Source organism: Halyomorpha halys, unplaced genomic scaffold (assembly GCF_000696795.3).
Source record: "Halyomorpha halys isolate HHAL.00 unplaced genomic scaffold, Hhal_1.1 Scaffold138.1, whole genome shotgun sequence".
Classification (NCBI taxonomy): domain Eukaryota; kingdom Metazoa; phylum Arthropoda; class Insecta; order Hemiptera; family Pentatomidae; genus Halyomorpha; species Halyomorpha halys.
Genome location: NW_027115565.1, coordinates 617,539 through 622,091, shown reverse-complemented (window position 1 = coordinate 622,091; position 4,553 = coordinate 617,539). Strand labels below are relative to the sequence as shown.

Here is a 4,553-nt window from a genome sequence, read left to right as displayed (position 1 = left end):
CGTATACATTTTTTTTCAATGTCTACATGGACATTATTGTGAAACCGTTTGTAAGTCATATTAATGTGGTCCGTTACAGTCGGAATGCGTAGGTTTTGATCCCTCAATAACTAATGTAGTTGAACCATTTATTCATTGAGGTGAATGTGAAACACATCGAATATTCCGTGTTATTTAAGAACTTTTTTATTTCAAATGCATTAATAACGTCATACTCATTAGATCTATTGAATTGATTTAACATGGGGTTTAAATATTTAATTATGCTTGTACAGCTACTGTTTGCTGAAATCTGCTAAATATTTGTTTCTGTGAAATTAAATAAAATTAATATGTGATTTGTACTAAGTGATATCTAAAAAAATAAATAAATAACGTCTTTAGGAATCTCATTACCCACTTATATACTTACACAAGTAGAAAATTCAGTATTTACTTTACCACAGGGAGAAAGAACTAAAAACATAGTTTACGCTCATTGACTGTATTTTTATCTGCTATAAAATATACACTGTTCGTCAACAATTTTGTTTGTATCAAGCTGAAGTCGTGTCAAGATTTGTTTGAAATAAATTTCGGATTTTAAACAGCTAATCAGGTGTGCTTATACATCGTATATATGAAACTGGTTTAGTACATGAGTCCTTGAGTTACTGTTTGTAATGACTTCAAATACTTTTAAATTGTTGGATGTGGTTTTGACCTACTAGTTATAAAACAGAAAGCTCTTATTTTTAACCGAAAATTTCAAATTTGACTTACTACACTTATGGATTCAGCGGCTATCCGTATTATGTTTCCTATCCACCGTCCAAGTATTTGTTAGAGGAACTATTCAACTATTTTTTAAGCTGTCAATCAATATCTTCTTTTCCCTTAAGTTGGGAGGAACCGAATTATATTCAGCAAAAACTCTCATGACGTTGAAGGAATGTTGAGAAACCTCTTTGAGAATGTTAGAACTGTCAGAGTTAACGCCTCGGCTCCTCCAACAGGTGGTTTATGAATCCATACTCCGGCTCTGGCTCTTAGTCTAAACGACTTCTTGAAAAATGGATCCATATTTCTAGCTTAATAGGATATAATCCCTATGGTTCTCCATCAGATTTTACATTTTTTTAAACAGAATTTATAAATAAATCTTAATAAAAAAAACCAATGAATGAATACCTACATTAATTTTGTTTTATTGTGTAATCATGTTTTTTAGATACACTTTAACATAGCCATTCTATGCTAGATTGTTGTTCGTTAGTAGGGCTTTAGTGTGTTAAACCTGATGGTCATAACGCCATGTTTTTTATTTTATTTTCCTCAGTTTAGATTTAGATGTGTTCGAATTTAATGTTTAAATCTTGTTTAATAGGTTTTATTTCTTAACAAAGTTTCTCACTCCTAATCTAGTTAAATCTACATCATATAAATGACGTTCTTCAAGGATGTAGCTGACTGTTACAATATTGAAAATTTTGGTAGTGGCTGCTTGATCAGATATGAATGAATCAAATTTTTATGTCATAGTCTGAATCCTAGCTATATACTACTTCATTACTATTCTATTGTAACCTCCCTCCTGCCAAGTGGCCCATGGTTTAGTTATTTTTTTCATATTGTTTAAAGATAGTCCGGGTGGCAGCCAATAAAGGTATTAAAATAGTAGAAAAAAACTATTTATTTTTAACCTCGTGGTGAAAAATAAACAGTTTACTTCTACTATGTTGATACCTTTATTGACCGCCATCCGGACTATCTTCCTACTATCTACTTCATAGGGTCAATATTTCTGCTTCATCCTCCAATATTTTTTTTAATACTTTTTAGTTTGTTTGGCAGGATTCCACTCTACATGGATTGCCAACTACCCGATATTCCACCTGGAAGGAAAAGTGCTTGCTTGGCTCCAACGTCCGCCAGCTCGCTTCCTTGCTGGTCTAGATATGTTTTCGGATAACATTTCCAAGTTCATTACATTTGTTCGAATCCCATAATTCTGTGTCTTTTTCTATTATATTTCTTTTATTGTCTCAACATTTGCATGGATAAGATGATAAAAAAACAAAACATGTTTATCAACGAAAATCTAATAAACGAAATACATGACGGTGATTTTCATGCAACAATTTTTTTTTTCCTTGATTATTTTCTAGGAAGTCGTTAATTCTTTATGTAATAAAATTGTGAGATGAAAAAAACTTCCTTTTGAATTTTATGTAATACTGTATATTCAATTGTACGACGTTTCTGGGTGTTTTCCCCATTATTCGTTACTATTATTTCTTATGGTCAATTTCTCCACTTTTCTTCCGAAATGTTTTCATTACAGTTATATGATTAAACAATATTAGAACGGTTTAATCATAATGTTAATTGTTTAAAAACTAAATTATAATTATAGTAATTGTTTAAACAATATTTAGCAAGACTTTTTAATCATGTAATTGTTAAGAAAAAATTTCAGAATAGTAATGGATAAAATTGACCTTAAAGAATAATAATACCAGAAGATGAGGATTACGCCCAAATACATTGTACAATTAAATAGAGAATATTAGATAATATCCTAAACGAAAATTCTTTTCACCTCACCATCTTGATACATAATTAATTTTCAAGTACCACTTAAATAAAGTTGGTAATAGCATATTAGTAGAAATAGTATATTTCTACTATTTGAGTTTTTTTTTTTTACCGCACCCGGACCATATTCCTTTCAACTTAAATAAAGTTGTTTGTAAGGATCGCTATAAAATAGAAAAAAAAAGGTGTATGCAAGGTCTATTCAAATATGCCTTAACATTTTCCCCGTACGTTTTATTGCAAACATGTTTTACTGCATTCAGGTCTCAATTATCTTTTTTTCAAAAATTATTTTATTTAATATTTTGTATAGTTGGAATAGTATTTATTTAAAAATAATACAAAAATAAAGGAGGAAAATTTTGATGGCTTTTAGGATTCTGAAATGTAGCAGCCCTTAAGGTCCAAACGAGGCCTTGTTTAGCATTGTTATTTTTATTTATTTCACAACAGCCGTACGGAAAGGTAAATCAACATGTTAGCATGTCTTGAATTGCCATTGTAGTGGCCTGATACAGTTAATGTCCACTTGCCTAAAAAAAAGTATTATTTTATCTTATCCTAATTATATAATAAGAAACAATAATTAATTATAGGCTAAACTGCGAAAGTGTATTTATTTTATTTTAACCAAAATAAATAATAATAATCTTGTACAAAAAAAAAAATTGTCATCTTATTATGTAATATTTAGAATTTGATGTATTTACTTTATCATTATTTTTTTAGTACTATTGTTATTATTTTTCCTATGGTACGAATGAATTCTTAAAACGTTGATAGTGCTAATAATTTCCATTAATTGTGGCAACATGTATTATTATTGTCTTCGATGAAAACAAATGAACTTGTATTTTACAATAATTGTGGTTGTTTGTAGTCTCATTCTTATTTTATCTTTTTAGCCACAATAGTGGGTGGATTTAAATAAAAAATTGATTAGTAAATTGTATAGTAGTTTTAGCCAGGAGCTACCCTAAAACATTCAGAATTTTTCAGAAGATAATATAAGTTTTTGTTGAACGAGAAAAATTACTCTTTATTTGAGAATAGAACGAATTCATTAGTGCAACAAATAATAATTTATAAAATTGAAATTAATACCAAAGAGGTTTGTATAACTAAGAAGCCGGTATCGGAAGCTAGCTCCGAAGATCCATAAGCTAATGGAGCATGAAGTGTCTTACAAAAAGTTCTGAAAGGAGAGGAGATGAAAGAGACAGCGAGTACCCTCCATCTCTCCTAGAGTGCACTCCACTTCTTGTCGTCTTCATCCCCTCCTCGTATTATTCCCTGTTAGTAAAACCGCCCTTGTCAGTGTTGAGTAAAAAATGTAATTTCAATTAAAAGTAATTTACTCTGAAATTAGAAAGGTTAGTTATTTCAACTACCCCATGAACCATTGTAATTACAATAGTGGTCGCAATTACAATACTAGTTGAGCCAAGGTAAATACAATTACGGATTATCATCAAAGATAAATACAATTACCCTTTGCCTAATACTATTGATCTTGTCCAACAGCTTCTCAGTGGATAACTGGGTAAAATATAAATTAACTACTTTTTAGAATATAATTTTTTGCTGGAATATTAGAGTGAATATTTTAGATAACACACTTGAGCGACGATTGTGTTTTATTGTTAGTATTGATCCCTCAATAACTAATGTAGTTGAACCATTTATTCATTGAGGTGAATGTGAAACACATCGAATATTCCGATTCGTGTTTTGCATTTTAGAATATATTTTATTTCAGCTTTTCTTCTGCATATCTGTAGTCAAATACACTATAGAAAATATTTGTGATGAATAATTTTTGTTAAATTATTACTGACCTAAGCAGAAACAGCGCTGGTGAAGCTCTACAAAGTGGGGCGAAACGTTAGCAAATAAATTGTTAAGTATTTTTGTTTCATTGTGATTGCACCCTTGACCATCTTCTTCATAATTTGAGTCAATACAGTCAATTATTT

General features: G+C 30.0%; 1 protein-coding gene across 3 annotated transcripts in view; it reads right to left on the bottom strand.

Annotated features, from left to right (window-relative positions):
* Window positions 1-4,553, bottom strand: part of LOC106678391 (uncharacterized) — a 240,298-nt gene that overhangs the window by 103,212 nt on the left and 132,533 nt on the right. The gene's annotated exons all lie outside the window — the stretch shown is intronic.